Source organism: Pristiophorus japonicus, chromosome 19 (assembly GCF_044704955.1).
Source record: "Pristiophorus japonicus isolate sPriJap1 chromosome 19, sPriJap1.hap1, whole genome shotgun sequence".
Classification (NCBI taxonomy): Eukaryota; Metazoa; Chordata; class Chondrichthyes; family Pristiophoridae; genus Pristiophorus; species Pristiophorus japonicus.
This window is the reverse complement of record NC_091995.1, coordinates 94,066,889-94,090,463: the sequence shown is the minus strand read 5'-3', so window position 1 is coordinate 94,090,463 and position 23,575 is coordinate 94,066,889. Positions and strand designations below refer to the sequence as shown.

The 23,575-nt window shown below is 52.2% G+C and overlaps 1 protein-coding gene across 2 annotated transcripts in view; it reads left to right on the top strand.

Annotated features, from left to right (window-relative positions):
* Positions 1 to 6,151: 6,151 nt before the first annotated feature.
* Positions 6,152 to 23,575, top strand: part of LOC139230062 (tetraspanin-4-like) — a 62,182-nt gene continuing 44,758 nt past the window's right edge. Inside the window, exon 1 of one of the 2 annotated variants that reach the window (XM_070861842.1) lies at positions 6,152 to 6,284. The gene's annotated coding sequence lies outside the window, so the exon portion shown is untranslated. The remainder of the gene's footprint in view (positions 6,285 to 23,575) is intronic. The other variant, XM_070861841.1, reaches the window with a different exon arrangement.

Below are 23,575 nucleotides of genomic sequence, written 5' to 3'. Positions count from 1 at the left end.
GCGCATATCTCTTCCAGGCAGCGTGCTGGTTAGTGCGCATGCGTTGCGAGTTACCTGTTCGCTGCTGCGCATGTGCCAGAAGGGGGACGCAGAAGGGCGGCGTGACTCGTCGTGAGCAGCAGAGGGCGCCAGTACTGTAATTGTCAGAGGGTCTGGGAGGGGTGAATTGGGAAATGGGAGTGGAGAATAGGGAACGGGAGGGGAGAATTGGGAATGGGAGGGGGAATGGGAGGGTGAATTGGGAAATGGGAGTGGAGAATAGGGAATGGGAGGGGAGAATTGGGAATGGGAGGGGGAATAGGAGGGTGAATTGGGGAATGGGAGTGGAGAATAGGGAATGGGAGGGGGAATTGGGGAATGGGAGGGGAGAATAGGGAATGGGACTCCCAAAACAAGCGCTCTACTCGGAACTCCTTCACGGCAAGCGTGCCCCAAGTGGGCAGAGGAAACGTTACAAGAACACCCTCAAAGCCTCCCTGATAAAGCGCAACATCCCCACTGACACCTGGGAGTCCCTGGTCAAAGACCGCCCTAAGTGGAGGAAGTGCATCTGGGAGGGCGCTGAGCACCTCGAGTCTCGTTGCCGAGAGCGGCAGAAACCAAGCGCAGGCAGCGGATGGAGCGTGCGGCAAACCAGTCCCACCCTCCCCTTCCCTCAACCACTGTCTGTCCCACCTGTGACAGAGTCTGTGGCTCTCGTATTGGACTGTTCAGCCGCCTGAGAACTCATTTTTAGAGCGGAAGCAAGTCTTCCTCGATTCCGAGGGACTGCCTATGATGATGATGATGCATGTGCCAGAGGGGGAGAGGAAGAATGGCGTGATGCCTTGTGAGCAGCAGAGGGCGCCACTACTGCGGTTGTCAGAGGGAATGGAATCACAGAACGGTTACAGCACAGAAGGAGGCCATCCGGCCCGTCGAACCCGTGCCGGCTCTCTGCAGGAGCACCTCAGCCAGTCCCACTCCCCCCGCCCTTTCCCCGTAGCCCTGCAATTTTTTTTTCCTTCAGATACTTTTAAAATTCCCTTTTGAAAGCCACGATTGAGTCTGCCTCCAGCACCCTCTCAGGCAGCGCATTCCAGATCCTAACCACTGCTGCGTAAAAGTTTTATCTTGTGTCGCCTTTGGTTCTTCTGCCAATCGCCTTAAATCTGTGTCCTCTGGTTCCCGACCCTTCCACCAATGGGAACAGTTTCTCTCTCGATCTACTCTGTCCGGACCCCTCATGATTTTGAACACCTCCATCAAATCTCCTCTCAACCTTCTCTGCTCCAAGGAGAACAACCCCAGCTTCTCCAGTCTCCCCACGGAACTAAAGTCCCTCGTTCCTGGAACCATTCTCGTAAATCTCCCTCTGCACCCTCTCTAAGGCCTTCACATCCTTCCTAAAATGTGGTGCCCAGAATTGGGCACAATACTCCAGTTGGGGCCGAACCCGTGTTTGATACAGGTTCATCATAACCTCCACACTTTTGTACTCTATGCCTCTATTTATGAAGCCCAGGATCCTGTAAGCCTTGTTAACTGCTTTCCAAATCTTCAACGATTTGTGCCCATACACCCCCAGGTCTCTCTGTTCATGCACCCCCTTTAGGATTGTACCCTTTAGTTTCTATGTCCTCTCCTCATTCTTTCTACCAAAATGTATCACTTCTCACTTTTCTGCGTTAAACTTCATCTGCCCCGTGTCCGCCCATTCCCCCAGCCTGTCTGTGTCTTCCTGAAGTCTATCCCTCTCCTTCTCACTGTTCACTGCACTTCCAACTTTTTGTGTCATCTGCAAGTTTTGAAATTGTGCCCTGTACATCCACATCCAGGTCATTAATATATATCACAGAAAGCAGCGTTCCCAGTACCGACCCGAGGGGAACACCACTGTATACCTTCCTCCAGTCTGAGAAACAACCGTTCACCACTGTTCTCTGTTTCCTGTCACTGACCCAATTCCGTATCCATGCTGCCACCGTCCCTTTCATTCCACGGGCTTCACCTTTGCTGCAAGCCTATTGTGTGGCACCTTGTTGATTGCCTTTTGGAAATCCATGTCCACCACATCAACCGCATTAACCTCATCAACCCTCTCTGTTACCTCATCAAAAAACTCAATCCAGTTGGTTAAACACGATTTGCCTTTTAACAAATCCGTGCTGGCTTTCTTTAATTAATCCACCCATATCCAAGTGACTGTTAATGTTGTCCCTGATCACTGTTTCTAAAAGCTTCCCCACTGCGAGGTTAAACTGACCGGCCTGTAATTGCTGGGTTTATCCTTACACCCTTTTTTTGAACAATGGTGTAACATTTGCAATTCTCCAGTCCTCTGGCACTACCCCTGCATCCATGGAGGATTGGAATATTATGGCCAGTACCTCTGTGATTTCCGCCCTCAATTCCCTCAGCGTTCTAGGATGCATCCCATCTGGTCCTGGTGATTTATCTTTAAGTACAGCCAGCTTTTCTAATACCTCTTTATCAATTTTTATCCTATCCAGTGTCTCCTCTACTTCCTCCTTCACTATGTCTATGGCAGCATCCTCTTCCTTGGTGAAGACAGGTGCAAAATACTCATTGAGTACCTCAGCCTACCCTCTGTCTCCATGCGTAGGTCTCCTTTTTGGTCCCTAATTGGCCCCTCCCTTCCTCTTACTACCCGTTTACTATTAATGGGCCCAAGTTTGCCCCCAGGGTTAGAACAGCGCATCTCCGTGTGGTGCGCCGACTTTTTAGAACAGAAAGGGCGCCTATTATTTACCTTGGTATTCTCCCCTCCGTCCGGTCGATCCAGGCCCTTGGCGCAGTGCAGCAGAATGCGTGGAGGACGGAGCCAGGTCCCGGTGCTGAAAACAGTGCCAGGACCTCTGCACATGCGCGCTAGAATGTTCACGCATGTGCAGTAGCTCCTCGCCCCTGAGGGCTGTGTGGGAGGGGCATGAAGCACACAGCCCCTAGCCCTGGCCGAATGGGCTCACCAGGTGGCGAAGACCGGACTCAGGCCTCCTGTTCAGCTCCCGCTCCCCGCACTCCCCCCCCCCCCCCGTTCAGCCTCATCCTCTCCTCCCCTTCCCTCTCCTCCCCCCTCCTTTCCTCTCCCTCCTCCTCTCCTCTCCCCCCTCTTCCTCTCCTCCCCCCTCCTCCTCCCTCTCTCCTCTACTTCCCTTCCTCCTCTCCCCTCTCTCCCTCCCTCCTATCTCCTCCCTCCCTCACTCCTCTCCTCCCTCCCTCTCTCCCTCCTCTCCCCCTCCCTCCCTCACTCCTCTTCCCTCCCTTCCCTCCCCTTCCTCCCTCCCTCCCCCTCATCTTCCCTCCTCTCCCAACCCCCTCCTCTCCCCCTCCTTCCCCCCCTCCCCTCGCTGTCAGAAACATAGAGAGACACTGACAGAGACAGAGAGAGAGAGAGACACTGGGGGGGCCTATTCCAGCACACTGTTGGGGGGGCTCCCGGTGCTGCAGTTGGTGAGTAGAGACTTAATTTTTTATTTATTGATTTTTTAATTTTTTTTTTGATTGATTTATTGATTTATTTATCATTTATTATTGATGATGGCTCTTTATTTGTAAAAGTGAAGTGTCTAATGCTTATAAGCTTCCCTTCCACCCCTCCCCCCCCCCCCCCCCCACCCCACCCCATCTCTCGTTCCCTACGCCTGATTTATAAGTGTAGGCAAGGTTTTTCTGAGCGTACAAAAATCTACACTTACTCCGTTCTAAGTTAGTTTGGAGTAAGTTTTCGCTGCCTAAACTTTCAAAACAGGTGTAAGTGGCTGGTCACGCCCCCTTTTGAAAAAAAAATCTGTTCTAAAATGAAACTATCCTAACTCACTAGAACTGGAGCAAACTAAATGCCGAGAATTGCAATTTCTTAGATGCGCCATTCTAAACTAGTTGCTCCAAAAAAATAGGAGCAACTCAGGCCGAAACTTGAGCCCTATATGCCTATAGAAGACTTTGAATTCCCTTTTATATCAGCTGCCGTTCTATTCTCATACTCTCCCTTTTTCCTCTCTTCTTCACCTCCTCTGACCTTTCGATATACAGCCTGATTCTCCGATGTATTTGCAACTGACATCTGTCATACCTGCTCTTCTTCTGCCTCAATCATACTCTCTCTCTGTCTTTCATCAGCCGGGGAGCCCTGACTGGGAGGGGGAATATGGGAATAGGGGAATGGAGGGGGAACATAAGGAATAGGAGCAGGAGTCGGCCATTCGGCCCCTCGAGCCTGCTCCGCCATTCAATAAGATCATGGCTAATCCGATCAGGGACTCAGCTCCACTTCCCTGCCCGCTCCCCATAACCCTTGACTCCCTTATCGCTCAAAAATCTGTCTATCTCCACCTTAAATATATTCAATGACCCAGCCTCCACAGCTCTCTGGGGCAGAGAATTCCAAAGATTTACAACCCTCTGGGAGAAGAAATTCCTCCTCATCTCCGTCTTAAATTTAATTCAGTGTCAAATTTATATTTGTCTGTAACACTGTTGTGAAGCACCCTGGGACATTTTACTATGTTAAAGGTGCTATATAAATAAAAGTTATTATTTTATTATTATTATTATTATTATTATTAAATGGGCGACCCCTTATTCTGAAACTATGTCCCCTAGTTCTAGACTCCTCCACGAGGGGAAACATCCTCTCTGCATCTACCCTGTCCAGCCCCCTCAGAATCTTATACATTTCAATAAGATCATCTCTCATTCTTCTAAACTCCAATGAGTACAGGCCCAAACCTGCTCAACCTTTCTTCATAAGATGAACCCCTTCATCTCCGGAATCAAGCGAGTGAACCTTTTCTGAACAGCCTCCAATGCAAGTATATCCCTCCTTAAATATGGCGACCAAAACTGTACGCAGTACTCCAGGTGTGGCCTCACCAATACCCTGCACATGGGGAACTAGGGGGATGGGGGAGATGGGGGGGGGGGAATAACGGAATGGAAAGGGGGATTATGAATGGGGAGGGCTATTCGGGGAATAGGAGGTGGAATTGGGAAAGGGGGAATACAGGTAGTGGGAATAAGGAAACAGGAGGGGTGTTTTAAAATGTAATGATTAGTGGAACATGGAGAAGGGACAGGAGCCTGAGGGAAAAACAGCACTAAAGGAGAATGAAGTAATGTAAAATAGCAAAAGCAGAATAAAGGAAACGAAATATCACAGCCAGCCTCCGTTTAATATAATTCTTTATTGCACACACTGTGTGAGATTTTGAAATAGCTGAATGGGATATTTTGAGTTAAAAGCCACTACGGGTGATTTTTTTATGGGAATATATATGTATGGGTGAGTAAAGCAATGGGGGGGAGGGGGAAATTAATTATAAATAATCTCGGCAGTGTGTAATATCGAAGTGAGAAAGTTGAGGGGGGTAAAGAAAAGTTGCAGTGATTAGCGTTTGAATTTTTTAAGAGGGAATTAAAAAACTGCTTCCTGGAATTTAGCGTTTCAGTAATTCCCCCACCCAGAGACAGAGATTCGGTGCCTGTAAAACTTTACAGGGAACTTACTTTTAATCCCACCACTTTTACTCAAAACGTACCCTCTCGCTGAATCTTCTCATGAAACATTTTTTTTCTCGTTCATTTTTTTGTTTAAGCTTTTTTTTAAACTCAAACTTTATATAAAGTATGCTTAGAAAAAAAAGTTTAAGTAGTAAACAGTTTCGAGAGCGAAATGTTTATGAAATTAACTTTACACACAGAAAAACGTTAAATAGTAAAAAGTTTAAATAAAAAGTATTCACAGAAAGCAAATAAAAAGTTTCGACAGGGAGAAAAAGTTTTTTTTTTCTGTTTGTGAATTTAATTTTATAAAATTTTCCCTCTCAAAACTTTTTACTATTTAAACTTTTTTTATGCATCTGAATTTAATTTTTATAAATTTTTCCCTCTCAAAACTTTTTACTATTTAAACTTTGTTTATGTATCTGAATTCAATTTTTATAAACTTTTCCCTCTCGGAACTTTTACTATTGAAACTTTTTCTTCCCTAAATATACTTTTTTATAAACTTCTAAACTTTTCCCTGATTTTTATCCCCCTGCTAGTTTCCAAACTTTTTTTCTTTCCCCCAAGTCTCTGCCTCTTTAAACCATGTGAGAGCAAAACTGTTTCCATTGCCACCCACTTCCGTCTGTCTGTAACTCAAGGCGGTGTGTATCCAAACGCCAGACCCTTCCTTGCGTCTCTACTGAGCAGGAATACAGCACAGATCCGCCTCTGAATCAACAGAACAGCCATTGGAGATCTGCTCAGAATCGCCTTCTGCAACTTGGCAGACAGAGGTAAGTCAGTAACTTTTTATATTGGGGGTGGGAATGGAACAACTTTATTTTACAAGTTTGATTTTTTGGCGGAGGGGCTGTGAGTGATGGAAATTCCTCTTAGTCCTCAGCTCAGTTTTATCAGGATGGAAATAAAATGGCATAGGCAGGATTTAAAAAGAGGGACTGGCAAGAGAGAGTGTTTAAGCTGCACATTGCCCCGCTCAGACCCTCTGATCGGGGCTCACTGCATATCCCTCATCACTCAAGCCCAACTTTTGCAACTTCACTGTCCCAGGAAAGTCTGGGACTCGTGTGGACCGTGATAGTGAGGGACTTGCGCAGGTTTTATTTTTTACGAAAGCCAGCTAGAGCTGTTGGTTCAATCAGGAATGATGGCCACAGCTTGCTTTTAAATAATTGCCTTTCGCCAAACAGTCCCCCAGGCACTACACAGGACAGAGTTCTGAGGAAACGTTCGAAAGTAAGACTTGCACTTATATAGCGCCTTTCACGACCACCGAACGTCCCAAAGCGCTTTACAGCCAATGAAGTACTTTTGGAGTGTGGTCACTGTTGTAATGTGGGAAACGCGGCAGCCAACTTGCGCACAGCAAGCTCCCACACACAGCAATGTGATAATGACCCAGATAATCTGTTTCAGTGATGTTGATTGAGGGATAAATATTGGCCCCAGGACACCGGGGAGAACGCCCCTGGAGTTTTAAAGTGGGGGAGAGAGGCAGAAAGCTGAGAGGCATTCCGGAGTATGGCACATAGTCCTAAATACTCTGACACTAGTGGAGGAGTGAAAGAGAGAATGGGATCTTCAAAAGGGAAAGGATCTTTTGAAGTGTATATAGGAAACGCGGTAGCCAATTTACGTGCAGCAATGAGATCATCTGTTTTTAGTGATGTTGGTTGAGGGATAAATATTGCCCAGGACACCAGAGGGAACTCCCCTGCACTTCTTCGAAATAGTGCCGTGGTATCTTTTACATCCACCTGAAGCATGGCTGGCACCTACAATAAACGACGCTGGAACAGAATGATGAGGGACATTAGTTTGAAACCCGGGTGTATCACTCTCAAACTGAATTTGAAATTCTAACGTGCCCTTCCCTAGAGGATCCTTTACTATAATTAATCCTATCTCATTACACATTACCAGATCTAAAAACCACACTTGGAGCACTGCGTACAGTTCTGGCCGCCATATTATAAAAATGATATAGAGGCACTGGAGAGGGTGCAGAGAAGATTTACAAAGATGGTGTACCTATCAGGAAAGGATGAACAGACTGGGTTTCTTTTCTCTTGAACACAGAAGGGTGACTTGATCGAGGTCTTTAAAATGATGAACGGTTTTGATAGAGTGGATACAGAGAGAGTGTTTCCACTTGTGGGGAAGAGCATAACTAGAGGCCATCAATATAAGACAGTCACCAAAAAACCCAATGGGGAATTGAGAAGGAACCACTTTACCCAGAGAGCGGTGAGAATGTGGAACTCGCTGCTACAGGGAGGGGTTGAGGCGAATAGTATCGATGCATTTAAGGGGAGGCTGGATAAACACATGAGGGAGAGGGAAATAGTCATCATCATCCTAAGTAGTCCCTCGGAATCGAGGAAGACTTGCTTCCACTCCTGAAGTGAGTTCTTTGGTGGCTGAACGGTCCAATACGAGAGCCACAGACTCTGTCGCAGGTGGGACAGATAGTCATTGAGGGAAGGGGTGGGTGGGACTGGTTTGCCGCACGCTCCTTCCGCTGCCTGCGCCTGACCTCTTCACGCTCTCGGCGATGAGACTCGAGGTGCTCAGCGCCCTCCCAGATGCACTTTCTCCACTTGGGGCGGTCTGCGGCCAGGGTCTCCCAGGTGTCAGTGGTGATGTCGCACTTTACCAGGGAGGCTTTGAGGGTGTCCTTGTAACGTTTCCGCTGCCCATCTTTTGGCTCGTTTACCGTGAAGGAGCTCCGTATAAAGCACTTGCTTAGGGAGTCTCGTGTCTGGCGTGCGAACTGTGTGGCCTGCCCAGTGAAGCTGATCGAGTGTGGTCAGTGCTTCAATACTGGGGATGTTGGCCTGGTCGAGGACACTGATGTTGGTGCGCCTGTCCTCCCAGGGGATTTGCAGGATCTTGCGGAGACATCGTTGGTGATATATCTCCAGCGACGTGAGGTGTCTTCTGTACATTGTCTATGCCTCTGATCCATACAGAAGGGTGGGTCTTACTACAGCCCTGTAGACCATGAGCTTGGTGGTAGATTTGAGGGCCTGGTCTTTGAACACTCTTTTCGTCAGGTGGCCGAAGGCTGCGCTGGTGCACTGGAGGTGGTGTTGAATCTCAAGGGAATAGAGCGTTATGCTGATAGATTTAGATGAGGAAAGACGGGAGGAGGCTCGAGTGGAGCATAAACGCCGGCATGGACTGGTTGGGCCGAATGGCCTGTTTCTGTTGTATATCCGATGTAATGTAATCATGCTTGACATGAACGTTCTCAAACAAAATTTGACACCGAGCCACATAGCGACACATTAGGACAGGTGACCAAAAGCTCGGTCAAAGAGATCGATGTTAAGGAGCATCTTAGAGGAGGAGAGAGAGGCGGAGATGGAATTCCATAGCTCCACACGCCAACATACCACACGCCAACGTACCACATGCCAACATACCACACGCCAACGTACCACATGCCAACATACCACACGCCAACGTACCACACGCCAACATATCACACGCCAACATATCACATGCCGATGTACCACACACCAACATATCACATGCCAACGTACCACACGCCAATGTACCACACACCAACATATTAAACACCAACATATCACACGCCAATATATCACATGCCGATGTACCACACACCAACATATCACATGCCAACGTACCACACGCCAATGTACCACACACCAACATATCACACGCCAACATATCACACGCCAACATACCACACGCCAATGTACCACACACTGAGTGGTGCAATTATCCACTACTCCATTTAGTGCTCGTGCTGAGAGCCGGCACGGACTCGATGGGCCGAAAGGCTTTCTTCCGTGCTGTAACTATTCTATGACCCTATGAATCTTTCTTAATTTCACTGTCTCTCACAGCCGCTGCTTTTCCGTCCATTGCCTCGATCACTGCTCCTGGAATCCCAATGTTCTCATGGTCAAGTGAGATTCCGTGTTCTTTCCTGTGCCAATACGCTGTTGGAAACTCTGAATTCAACTGGAAAAATAACACTCCCATAGATTGCAAAAGACCCATTACAATGGGCAGGGTGGAACTCTATGTTTTAAAGGAACAGTTCTGTGCACTGCAAGAAGTTAACTTTTGTCCCGCATTATTCAGTGGCTCCCCCTGGCCCCGTGCGTTTATTCAGCTGATCCAGGAAGGTTCAGAGTTCAACCCCTGCGCTGTCCCGAGTTATCAGTCTGACTTGTGGTCAGGGCACATTTAGCCACAGGGTCAGAGCGGGGAAAATAGCACACTGCTCACCGAGAGTACAGATATTGGGTGGGGTCCTGGGAGGGATTCAGCTCACTCGCACTTTCTCTCTTTTTTCTCTCTCTCTCTCCTTCATTATTTTTTTTATTCTCTCTCTCTTTCTGTTTTTCTCTCTTTTTCGTGCTCTCTTTCACTCTCCCTGTTTCGCTCTTTCTCTCTCTTTCTCCCTCAGGGATTATTGGGGGGGGGAGAGTGGGGGCAGGGATTTTTTTTGTGCGAGGGATTGTTGGGAAGGTGGGGATTGTTGGGGGGGTGGGGATTGTTGGGGGGCGGGGATTGTTGGGGGGGGATTGTTGGGGAGGGGATTGTTGGGGAGGGGATTGTTGGGGGGGTGGGGATTGTTGGGGGGGGTGGGGATTGTTGGGGGGGGTGGGGATTGTTTGGGGGGATGGGGATTGTTGGGGGGGATTGTTGGGGGGGGGGATTGTTGGGAGGGGGGATTGTTGGGGGGGGTGGGGATTGTTGGGGGGGCGGGGATTGTTGGGGGGCGGGGATTGTTGGGGGAGGGGATTGTTGGGGGGGATTGTTGGGGGGGGATTGTTGGGGGGGTGGAGATTGTTTGGGGGGGTGGGGATTGTTGGGGGGGGATTGTTGGGGGGGTGGGGATTGTTGGGGGGGATTGTTGGGGGGGGATTGTTGGGGGGGTGGGGATTGTTGGGGGGGTGGGGATTGTTTGGGGGGGGATTGTTGGGGGGTGGGGATTGTTTGGGGGGGGTGGGGATTGTTGGGGGGGGATTGTTGGGGGGGTGGGGATTGTTGGGGGGGGGATTGTTGGGGGTGGGGATTGTTGGGGGGGTGGTGATTGTTGGGGGGGGGATTGTTGGGGGGGGTGGGGATTGTTTGGGGAGGTGGGGATTGTTGGGGAGGGGATTGTTGGGGGGGTGGGGATTGTTGGGGGGGGGTGGGGATTGTTGGGGGGGGTGGGGATTGTTTGGGGGGATGGGGATTGTTGGGGGGGATTGTTGGGGGGGGGATTGTTGGGAGGGGGGATTGTTGGGGGGGTGGGGATTGTTGGGGGGGCGGGGATTGTTGGGGGGCGGGGATTGTTGGGGGAGGGGATTGTTGGGGGGGGATTGTTGGGGGGGGATTGTTGGGGGGGTGGAGATTGTTTGGGGGGGGGATTGTTGGGGGGGTGGGGATTGTTTGGGGAGGTGGGGATTGTTGGGGGTGGGGATTGTTGGGGGGGTGGGGATTGTTTGGGGGGGGATTGTTGGGGGGGTGGGGATTGTTTGGGGAGGTGGAGATTGTTGGGGGTGGGGATTGTTGGGGGGTGGTGATTGTTGGGGGGGGGATTGTTGGGGGGGGTGGGGATTGTTTGGGGAGGTGGGGATTGTTGGGGGTGGGGATTGTTGGGGGGGTGGTGATTGTTGGGGGGGGATTGTTGGGGGGGTGGGGATTGTTTGGGGAGGTGGAGATTGTTTGGGGGGGGTGGGGATTGTTGGGGGGGGATTGTTGGGGGGGGTGGGGATTGTTGGGGGGGTGGGGATTGTTTGAGGAGGTGGGGATTGTTGGGGGTGGGGATTGTTGGGGGGGTGGTGATTGTTGGGGGGGTTGGGGATTGTTGGGGGGGGATTGTTGGGGGGGGATTGTTGGGGGGGGATTGTTGGGGGGGATTGTTGGGGGGGTGGCGATTGTTGGGGGAGGTGGGGATTGTTTGGGGGGGTGGGGATTGTTGGGGGGGTGGGGATTGTTGGGGGGGGTGGGGATTGTTTGGGGGGGGTGGGGATTGTTGGGGGGGGTGGGGATTGTTTGGGGGGGGTGGGGATTGTTTGGGGGCGTGGGGATTGTTGGGGGGGTGGGGATTGTTTGGGGTGGGGTGGGGATTGTTTGGGGGCGTGGGGATTGTTGGGGGGGTGGGGATTGTTTGGGGGGGGTGGGGATTGTTTGGGGGCGTGGGGATTGTTGGGGGGGGTGTGGGGATTGTTTGGGGGCGTGGGCACAGATTGTAAGCTGTACGTGACAATGTGCCTGTACAGTCTGCGCTGGGCTATTGTGTGAAGGGTTCCGGCAGGAACACACAGCTTGGTTGTTTATCTTGGCTGCCTCGCTGGCTGAAACAGATTACTGAATCCTTTGAACTAGGACTGGGCAGAGGAGACCCAGCTGTTCAACGAGTTAGGTTGTGAGGAGTTAGTGTGTGTAAAATATTTGCTTCTTGGGTTCTTTGCTTAAGAATTCATAGCAGCACAGTGCTATTAAGAGCTAGTCGGTTTATTAGCAAAAGGTTTAACAATAACAGTCACTCACTCATAGGCAGTCCCTCGGATCGAGGATGACTTGCTTCCACGCCAAAAAGGGATGAGTTCACAGATGTTTTAATGAAGGACCTAATATTCCAGATCCCAAACTACATCCTGAAGGGTGGAAGATGCCTGTGCGTGGATTTTTTTAACGTGGGGTGACCGTTGCACACCAGCCACCACACGGGGCTTGACAGAGCGAGGTCTTGGTCCAGTGGCAAGGGTTAACCAGGACGACTGGAGACCAGCTCTGCTGCACGGACCCAGTGCGCTCACATATCGCACAGTGTGGGCTGGGCCCCTTCTGCCCCTGGGCCCTCGCCTCTCCTGGGCCCCGATCACGTCCCTCTACAATCTCTCGCCGCTCCTTCGCCCCCTGACCTCGCCGCTCCTGCTGTACCTGCCCCACGCTCCAATCAGCGACCTGGACCTTGATGACGTCACTCTTCGCTGCCGTCGCCCTCCTGCACCAGCACGTGCTGCTCACTGAGGTGGTACATCGCCAACGCTGCTCCCGGGCTGCCGCACATCCGCTCCTTTTATGGCCCTGACCTGCCGCTGGTGTTCTCACACAGGTCGGGGCCTCCAAGCTGCGCCCTCCCTCCCTAACAGCACTGTGGGAGCACCTTCACCACACGGACTGCAGCGGTTCAAGAAGGCGGCTCACCACCACCTTCTCAAGGGGCAATTAGGGATGGGCAATAAATGCCGGCCTTGCCAGCGACGCCCACATCCCAGGAACGAATAAATGAAGAAAGAATTCTGTCCCAACTGAGGTCAAGGATCAGAGCTCAAACCACATTACCGGTTCATCCACCAGGCTCACAACCACCTGTCTCATCGTGGACCCCGAAACCCAACTGGCTGGGGTTTTATTGAGTCTTGTAAACATCACATGACTGGCTAAGCCACTCCCAACTCAGCAGCTCTACAACTCTTTTAAAATAAAACTATAAAACCGAGTGCCCCTTATTAGAGGGACACTAGAACACACAAATTAACAATAAAACTTTAGACTTCATTAAAATTTGGTTGCCGGAGGTGATGATGCACTCCAGTCCCTCCGGCGCCCACCTATCGCGGAAGGCCGCGAGCGTACCGGTGGACACCGCGTGCTCCATCTCCAGGGACACCCCTGGCTCGGATGTAACCGCGGAAGAGAGGCAGACAGTCGGGCTGAACGACCCCCTCGACCGCCCACTGCCCGGACCGGCTGATGGCCCCCCTTGGCCGTGCCCAGGAGCAGTCCTACGAGGAGGCCCTCCGACCTGCCCACTCCCCTCCGCACAGGGTGCCCAAAGATCAGGAGCGTGGGACTGAAGTGCAAGCAGAAAACGACGAGCAGCCCCTTCAAATATTGGAAGAGGGGCTGCAACTTTCAACAGCTCCACAAACCTGTGAGCTTACTCACCAAATCTGGCATCAAACTCATGGTCTACAGGGCTATAGTAATACCCGCCCTCCTGTATGGCTCAGAGTACCATGTACAGTAGACACCTCAAGTCGCTGGAGAAATACCATCAACGATGTCTCCGCAAGATCCTACAAATCCCCTGGGAGGACAGACGCACCAACGTTAGCGTCCTCGACCAGGCCAACATCCCCAGCATCAAAGCACTGACCACACTCGACCAGCTCCGTTGGGCGGGCCACATTGTTTGCATGCCAGACACAAGACTCCCAAAGCAAGCGCTCTACTCGGAACTCCGACTTGGCAAGCGAGCCCCAGGTGGGCAGAGGAAACAAGGGCACCCTCAAAGCCTCCTTGATAAAGTGCAACATCCCCACCGACACCTGGGAGTCCCTGGCCAAAGACCGCCCTAAGTGGAGGAAGGGCATCCGGGAGGGCGCTGAGCACCTCGAGCCTCGTCGCCGAGAGCATGCAGAAACCAAGCGCAGGCAGCGGAAGGAGCGTGCGGCAAACCAGTCCCACCCTCCCCTTCCCTCAACCACTGTCTGTTCCACCTGTGACAGAGACTGTAATTCCCATATTGGATTGTTCAATCACCTCAGGACTCACTTTTAGAGTGGAAGCAAGTCTTCCTCGATTCCGAGGGACTGCCTATGATGATGATGATGATGATGCGTACATTACAGCATGCCACACTAACGGGGTCCCCCCAGGCTCAGGGACACGATTGCGACATTGGAACTGGCTGTTCTGTGTCAGACCATTATACCTGTGCAGACCAGAAACCTTGGCCCTGCTTTGTACCCTGGGACCCGGTTGCACCCTCGGGGCTGCTGATCTGGGCCTCGCACCTTGAGATTTATTACCAGAGGAAATGCAACTGAGCTGAGGGAGTTTCAGCCCTTGCCAGCCCCCGGCCCTCCCCTCTGTCTGTGGCAGTTATTCACTCACACGCCAGCCCGAGCCGTCCATTCTATCAGTGTGTTTAATAACTTTGCAGAGTGAGTGACTCTTCACCTCCCAGAGCCACTGACCTATGCTGGGGTGTATGTTCTACTGAAGCCCCAAGTCTTCTAGCAACCTTCGACCGAGTGGCCTTTCTTTTCATGTGTGGGGCCAGGCAGGCTGTTTAACTATGGGGGCATCACCCGATCCTGAAATCGGCAGCCCGTGTCCTAACTCGCACCGAGTCCCGCTCACCCATCACCCCTTGTGCTCACTGCCCCGTGTCCTAACTCGCACCCAGTCCCGCTCACCCATCACCCCCTGTGCTCGCTGCCCCGTGTCCTAACTCACACCGAGTCCCGCTCACCAATCACCCCCTGTGCTCACTGACCCGTGTCCTAACTCGCACCGAGTCCCGCTCACCCATCACCCCCTGTGCTCGCTGCCCCGTGTCCTAACTCACACCGAGTCCCGCTCACCCATCACCCCCTGTGCTCACTGCCCCGTGTCCTAACTCGCACCGAGTCCCGCTCACCCATCACCCCCTGTGCTCGCTGACCTACATTGGCTCCCAGTTAAGCAACGCCTCGATTTCAAAATTCTCATCCTTGTTTTCAAATCCCTCCATGGCCCTCGCCCCTCCCTATCTCTGTAATCTCCTCCAGCCCCACAACCCCCCGAGATCTCTGCGCTCCTCTAATTCTGGCCCCTTGACCCACCCCGATTTTCATCTTTCCACCATCGGTGGCCGTGCCTTCTGTTGCCTGGGCCCCAAGCTCTGGAACTACCTCCCTAAACCTCTCCGCCTCTCTCTCCTCCTTTAAAACGCTCCTTAAAACCGACTACTTTGACCAAGCCTGTCCTAATAGCTCCTTATGATATCGGTGTCAAATTATGTTTAGTAATGCTCCTGTGAAGTGCCCTGGTACATTTTATGACACTAAATTCGCTATATAAATTGTTGTTGAATTATATTCTCTGGAGTTTAGAAGAATGAGAGGTGATCTCATTGAAACATACAAAATTCTTACAGGGCTTGACAGGGTAGATGCTGGGAGGATGTTTCCCCCGGGCTGGGGAGTCTAGAACCAGGGGTCACAGTCTCAGGATAAGGGGTCGGCCATTTAGGACTGAGATGGGGAGAAATTTCTTCACTCAGAGGGTGGTGAATCTTTGGAATTCTCTGCCCCAGAGGGCTGTGGAGGCTCAGTCTCTGAATACATTCACGGCTGAGATCAATAGATTTTTGGACGATGGGGGAATCGAGGGATATGGGGATCGGGCGGAAAAATGGAGTTGAGGTCGAAGATCAGCCATGATCTCATTGAATGGCGGAGCAGGCTCGAGGGGCCGAATGGCCAACTCCTGCTCCTATTTCTTATGTTCTTATGAAATGCAGACTTTTCTGTAAGGGGGAAGGGGAACTTGAAAAACGCTCACCAGTGGGTCTCTGGCTGGATTTGTTCCACCACCCCTATCCCAATGGCACTGAGGCCAATTGTAAATTCCCTTCCCCCCCCCCCCCCCCCCTGATCTGCGTGCAACAACTACATTAATACAAAGAAAAAAGGACTTGCATTTCTATAGCGCCTTTCACAATCTCTGGACGTCTCAAAGTGCTTTACAGCCCATGAAGTACTTTTTGAAGTGAAGTCACTGTGGTAATGTGGGAAACGCGGCAGCTCAATCTGCACACAGCAAGCTCCCACAACCTTTAACATTGTAAAATGTCCCAAGACGCCTCACAGGAGCGTAATCGGAAATAATGAGATATCGGGACAGGTGACCAAAGGCTTGGCCAAAGTGGTGGGTTTTAAGGAGCGTCTTAAAGGAGGAGAGAGAGGCGGAGAGGTTTAGGCAGGGAGTGCCAGAGCTCGGGGCCCGGATCAACTAATGCAACACGGACCAGGGCTGGAATCCTGGGAGCCTTTCTGATTCAATGTGGATTGACACAATCCTACAGTCTGCATTTAAACACCTAGGAGGCGTTGGGGTGGGAGACATTTATCGATAACGTTGAGTGAAGATCCGTGGCCCAGGACAACACCAAGACTGGAAAAGCAGGAGACAAGATTAAATAAGTGGTTAGTGGGCGATGCCAAGTTTTAAAAAGCTGCAGATGTTTGAAGGAAGGGGGTGGCTGGAGATGATGAGGGGTTCCACAGTAGTGAGGGACCAGGAAAGGGTGAGTTAGAGTCGGAGACAGCCCGATGAGCTTTGGTTTCAGCACAGCAAGGACGCAAGGGAGAGGAGGAAGTATTTGCATCAGCAACCGTTTATATTTATATAGCGCCTTTAACGTAGTAAAACTTCCCAAGGTGCTTCACAGGAGCGGAATCGGACAAAGATTTGACACCAAGCCACATAAGAAGAAATTAGGGCAGGTGACCAAAAGCTTGGTCAAAGAGGGAGGTTTTAAGGAGCGTCTTGAAGGAGGAGAGAGAGGCGGAGAGGTTTAGGGAGGGAGTTCCAGAGCTTGGGGCCCAGGCAACAGAAGGCACGGCCACCGATGGTGGAGCGATTATTGTTATGTTCAGAATAACTCCACAAGACTGTGTACTGTAAGCTCAAACTGTGCAACCTTGGAGTCTTTAATGTAACCAGAGTGAGGAGGCAGCATGATAGACTTCCTTTTATGCCTGATTGCCCAGGGTGTGCAGGTGACCCTTGGGTCTCCCACAGGTGCGCCCCCTGGTGGCACGTCTTACACACTAGTAAAGTTAACATACATAACAATTATAATCAGGGTTGCTCAAGAGGACAGAGTTAGAGGAGTGCAGACATCTCGGGGGGTTGTGGGGCTGGAGGAGATTACAGAGATAGGGAGGGGGCGAGGGCCATGGAGGGATTTGTAAACAAGGATAAGAATTTTGAAATCGAGGCGTTGCTTAACCAGGAGCCAATGTTGGTCAGCGAGCACAGGGGGGGAATGGGTGAGCAGGACTCAGTGCGAGTTAGGACACGGGGCAGCGGGCACAGGGGGTCATGAGTGAGCGGGACTTGGTGCAAGTTAGGACATGGGGCAGTGGGCACATGGGGTGATGGGTGAGCGGGACTCGGTGCGAGTTAGGACACGGGGCAGTGGGCACAGGGGGTGATGGGTGAGCGGGACTCGGTGCGAGTTAGGACACGGGGCAGTGGGCACAGGGGGTGATGGGTGAGCGGGACTCGGTGCAAGTTAGGACATGGGGCAGTGGGCACAGGGGGTGATGGGTGAGCGGGACTCGGTGCAAGTTAGGACACGGGGCAGTGGGCACAGGGGGTGATGGGTGAGTGGGACTCGGTGCAAGTTAGGACACGGGGCAATGGGCACAAGGAGTGATGGGTGAGCGGGACTTGGTGCGAGTTAGGACACGTGGCAGCTGAGTTTTGGATCACCTCTAGTTTATGTCGGGTAGAATGTGGGAAACTGGCCAGGAATGCGTTGGAATAGTCAAGTCTGGAGGTAACAAAGGCATGGATGAGGGCTTCAGCAGCGGATGAGCTGAGGTAAGGAGCGGAGATGGGCGATGTTACGGAGGTGGAAATAGACGGAGAATATTTTGGGAGTTTAGAAGGGACAAGAGTGGAAAGTTCAGTGACACAGTCTGGGTATCAATAAAATAGTGAAAGACACACAAGAAAGACGGAGAGAGGGAGGCTGCAGGAGAGAGAAACATAAGAAATAGGAGCAGGAGTCGGCCATTCGGCCCCTCGAGCCTGCTCCGCCATTCAATAAGATCATGGCTGATCTTCGACCTCAACTCCACTTTCCCGCCCGATCCCCAGATCCCTCGATTCCCCAAGAATCCAAAAATCTATCGATCTGAACCTTGAATATATTCAGCATCCACCACCCTCTGAGTGAAGAAGTTTCTCCTCATCTCAGCCTTAAATGGCCGACCCCTTACCCCGAGATTGTGACCCCTGGTTCTAGACTCTCCAGCCTGGGGGATCTGAAGAATCAACTATGAGACGACAATGTTTTTCTCCTACCTTGCTTAACATATAATCGTCATCTGTTTTCAATTATACCTCCCTGCATCACTGCTAAACACAGAGGTTATAAACAGTCACTGTTTAACTATTCCAATAAATGCCTTCAAGCTCTCGGCAGAACTATATGTACCTTTTTTTTTGTTCGCTGAAAGTGAGTTCTGTTTGCAAAGTCGCTTGCTGCCATAAAATTAAACTTGGACTCAAATATTAATGGATAGAGAAGTTCAGCTGTGTCTCAGTGGGCAGCACTCTCTCCTCCGAGTAAGAAGGTCGTGAGATCAAGCCCCACTCCAGAGACCTGAGCACCTAAATCTAGGCTGACACTCCCAATGCAGTGCTGCGGGAGCGCCGCACTGTCGGAGGGGCAGGTCTGAGGGAGTGCCGCACTGTCAGAGGGGCAGTGCTGAGGGAGCGCCGCACTGTCAGAGGGGCAGTACTGAGGGAGCGCTGCACTGTCGGAGGGGCAGTACTGAGGGAGCGCCGCACTGTCAGAGGGGCAGTACTGAGGGAGCGCCGCACTGTCGGAGGGGCAGGTCTGAGGGAGTGCCGCACTGTCAGAGGGGCAGTACTGAGGGAGCGCCGCACTGTCGGAGGGGCGGTGCTGAGGGAGCGCCGCTCTGTCGGAGGGGCAGGTCTGAGGGAGCGCCGCACTGTCGGAGGGGCAGTGCTGAGGGAGCGCCGCACTGTCAGAGGGGCAGTGCTGAGGGAGCACCGCACTGTCGGAGGGGCGGTGCTGAGGGAGCGCCGCACTGTCGGAGGGGCAGTGCTGAGGGAGCGCCGCACTGTCGGAGGGGCGGTGTTGAGGGAGCACCACACTGTCGGAGGGGCAGTACTGAGGGAGCGCCGCACTGTCAGAGGGGCAGTACTGAGGGAGCGCCGCACTGTCAGAGGGGCAGTACTGAGGGAGCGCCGCACTGTCGGAGGGGCAGTACTGAGGGAGCGCCGCACTGTCGGAGGGGCAGGTCTGAGGGAGTGCCGCACTGTCAGAGGGGCAGTACTGAGGGAGCGCCGCACTGTCGGAGGGGCGGTGCTGAGGGAGCGCCGCTCTGTCGGAGGGGCAGGTCTGAGGGAGCGCCGCACTGTCGGAGGGGCAGTGCTGAGGGAGCGCCGCACTGTCAGAGGGGCAGTGCTGAGGGAGCACCGCACTGTCGGAGGGGCGGTGCTGAGGGAGCGCCGCACTGTCGGAGGGGCAGTGCTGAGGGAGCGCCGCACTGTCGGAGGGGCGGTGTTGAGGGAGCACCACACTGTCGGAGGGGCAGTACTGAGGGAGCGCCGCACTGTCGGAGGGGCAGTGCTGAGGGAGCGCCGCACTGTCGGAGGGGCGGTGTTGAGGGAGCACCACACTGTCGGAGGGGCAGTGCTGAGGGAGCGCCGCACTGTCGGAGGGGCGGTGTTGAGGGAGCACCACACTGTCGGAGGGGCGGTGCTGAGGGAGTGCCGCACTGTCGGAGGGGTAGTACTGAGGGAGCGTCTTCCTCACAGATCACACTGCCACCCAGCTTAGTGTCATCTGCAAACTTGGAGATACTACATTCAGTTCCTTCATCTAAATCATTAATGTATATTGTAAATAGCTGGGGTCCCAGCACTGAACTTTGCGATACCCAACTCGTCACTGCCTGCCATTCTGAAAAGGACCCGTTTATTCTGACACTCTGCTTCCTGTCTGCCAACCAGTTCTCTATCCACGTCAATACATTACCCCCAATACCATGTACCTTAATTTTGCACATTAATCTCTTGTGTGGGACCTTGTCAAAAGCCTTTTGAAATTCCAAATACACCACATCCACTGGTTCTCCCTTGTCCACTCTACTAGATACATCCTCAAAAAATTCTAGAAGATTTGTCAAGCATGATTTCCCTTTCATAAATCCATGCTGACTTGGACCGATCCTGTCACTGCTTTCCAAATGCACTGCTATTACATCTTTAATAATTGATTCCAACATTTTCCCCACTACCGATGTCAGGCTAACCAGTCTATAATTCCCTGTTTTCTCTCCCTCTTTTTTAAAAGGGAGAGGGGCTGGACCCCAAGGAGAGAGGCGGTGGATTAAGAACTCCCTAACCAATATAAACTCCCAAACGTTAGTCTAACATTCCATAAATTGTTCAACACAGCCTTGTTACATTCGATATAAGTGGGTCCCAAGGGAGTGTGACTGTCCCTAACCTTCGCCGCAAAGTGTTTGATATAAGTTGGTTGGTCTCCTGACCCGACCCTGTGAACCTGCAACATTGACGTCAGACACTCAATCGCGATTGTGTCCATCTCTGGCCACCTTTGTCTCCTTCCAATTCGCTGTCACTCTCTCCACTCCAATTGGCCCTCTAACTGAGGTGCCTGTTCTGAAGACCCACAACTCCTTTGAATCAACAGCATTTATATAGTGCCTTTAGTGTAGTAAAAACATCTCAAGGGCTTCACAGGGGTGATTATCAGACAAAATTTGACACCGAGCCACATAAGGAGATATTAGGACAGGTAACCAAAAGCTTGGTCAGATAGGTAGGTTTTAAGGAAGGAGGAGAAAGAGGCAGGGCGGTTTAGGGAGGTGTAATGTAGGCACCTGTGAGTATGCTCATAGGTTTGTAGAGCTGTTGGCGGTCTGGAAGAGTCCGTGTTCCACGTTTTTATCGAATGTACGAGGTTGCAGCCCCTGTTCCATTATTTAAAGAGGCTGCTCCTCAATTTCTGGCTGCAATTCAGTCCCACACTCCTGATCTTTGGGCACCCTGTGCGGAGGGGAGCGGGCAGGTCGGAGGGCCTCCTCGTAGGACTGGTCCTGGGCCTGGCCAAGGGGGCTATCAGCCGGTCCAGGCAGCGGGCGGTCGAGGGGGTCGTTCAGCCCGACTGCCTGCCTCTCTTCCGCGGTTACATCCGAGCCAGGGTGTCCCTAGAGATGGAGCACACAGTGTCCACCGGTACGCTTGCGGCCTTCCGCGAAAGGTGGGCGCCGGAGGGACTGGAGTGCATCATCACCCCCGGCAACCAAATTTTAATTTGATCTGTTAGTGTCTAAAGTTTAATTTGTTCAATTGTTGGTTTTGGTGCCCCCTTTTAATAAGGGGGCATTTGATTTGTATTTCATTTACAGGTTCTGCCAAAATAGTTGTAGAGCTGCCTGGGCCTACCTCGGTACTGCCCCTCCGACAGTGCAGCACTCCCTCACTACTGCCCCTCCGACAGTGCAGCACTCCCTCACTACTGCCCCTCCGACAGTGCAGCACTCCCTCACTACTGCCCCTCCGACAGTGCAGCACTCCCTCACTACTGCCCCTCCGACAGTGCAGCGCTCCCTCAGTATTGCCCTTCCGACAGTGCAGCACTCCCTCAGTACTGCCCCTCCGACAGTGCAGCGCTCCCTCAGTACTGCCCCTTCGACAGTGCAGCGCTCCCTCAGTACTGCCCCTCCGACAGTGCGGCGCTCCCTCAGTACTGCCCCTCCGACAGTGCGGCGCTCCCTCAGTACTGCCCCTCCGACAGTGCGGCGCTCCCTCAGTACTGCCCCTCCGACAGTGCGGCGCTCCCTCAGTACTGCCCCTCCGACAGTGCGGTGCTCCCTCAGTACTGCCCCTTCGACAGTGCAGCGCTCCCTCAGTACTGCCCCTTCGACAGTGCAGCGCTCCCTCAGTACTGCCCCTCCGACAGTGCGGCGTTCCCTCAGTACTGCCCCTCCGACAGTGCGGCGCTCCCTCAGTACTGCCCCTCCGACAGTGCAGCGCTCCCTCAGTACTGCCCCTCCGACAGTGCAGCGCTCCCTCAGTACTGCCCCTCCGACAGTGCGGCACTCCCTCAGTACTGCCCCTCCGACAGTGCAGCGCTCCCTCAGTACTGCCCCTCCGACAGTGCGGCACTCCCTCAGTACTGCCCCTCCGACAGTGCAGCGCTCCCTCAGTACTGCCCCTCCGACAGTGCGGCACTCCCTCAGTAGGGTGACTTGGATAGGTTAGGTGAGTGGGCAAATGCATGGCAGATGCAGTAATATGTAGATAAATTTGAGGTTATCCACTTTGGTGGCAAATACAGGAAGGCACAATGGTGACAGATTAGGAAAAGGGCAGATGCAAAGAGACCTGGGTGTCATGGTACATCAGTCACTGAAAGTTGGCATGCAGGTACAGCAGGCGGTGAAGAAGGCAAATGGCATGTTGGCCTTCATAGCAAGAGGATTTGAGTGTAGGAGCAGGGAGGTCTTACCTAAGTTGTACAGGGCCTTGGTGAGGCCACACCTTGAATATTGTGTACAGTTTTGGTCTCCTAATCTGAGGAAGGACATTCTTGTTAATGAGGGAATGCAGCGAAGGTTCACCAGACTGATTCCCGGATGGCAGGACTGACATATGAAGAAAGACTGGATCGACTAGGATTACCTTCACTGGAATTTAGAAGAATGAGAGGGGATCTTATAGAAACATATAAAATTCTGACGGGATTGGACAGGTTAGATGCAGGAAGAATGTTCCCGATGTTGGGAAAGCCCAGAACCAGGGGTCACAGTCTAAGGATAAGGGGTAAGCCATTTAGGACCGAGATGAGGAGAAACTTCTTCACTCAGAGAATTGTGAACCTGTGGAATTCTCTACCACAGAAAGTTGTTGAGGCCAGTTCGTTAGATATATTCAAAAGGAAGTTAGATGTGGCCCTTACGGCTAAAGGGATCAAGGGGTATGGAGAGAAAGCAGGAAAGGGATACTGAAGTTGCATGATCAGCCATGGTCATATTGAATGGCGGTGCAGGCTCAAAGGGCCGAATGGCCGACTCCTGCACCTACTTTCTATGTTTCCCCCACGTGCCGTCCCTCTCTACAGGCTCCCACCCCTCCAGCCCCCCCTCCCCAACCTCCTGTCATTATAATGTGTGCCCATGTGAGTACGCTCACAGGTTTGTAGAGCTGTTGAGTTGGGAGTGCCTTAGCCAGTCACGTGATGTTCACAAGACTCAATAAAACCCCGGCCAGTTGGGTTCGGGGGATCCACGATGGGGCAGGTGGTTGTGAGCCTGGTGGATGAACCGATAATGTGTAGTGTGATTGTTAAACCTTTTGCAAATAAACCAACTAGTTCTTAATAGCAATGTGTTGCTATGAATTCTTAAGCAAAGAACCCATGAAGTAAATATATTACAGCCGCTGACTCACATTTCATGGCCTTGCGATCCTCCGCTGCTCTGTCTCCACCTTTTCCCGGCACTGTTTATGGCCTCTCTTGTGC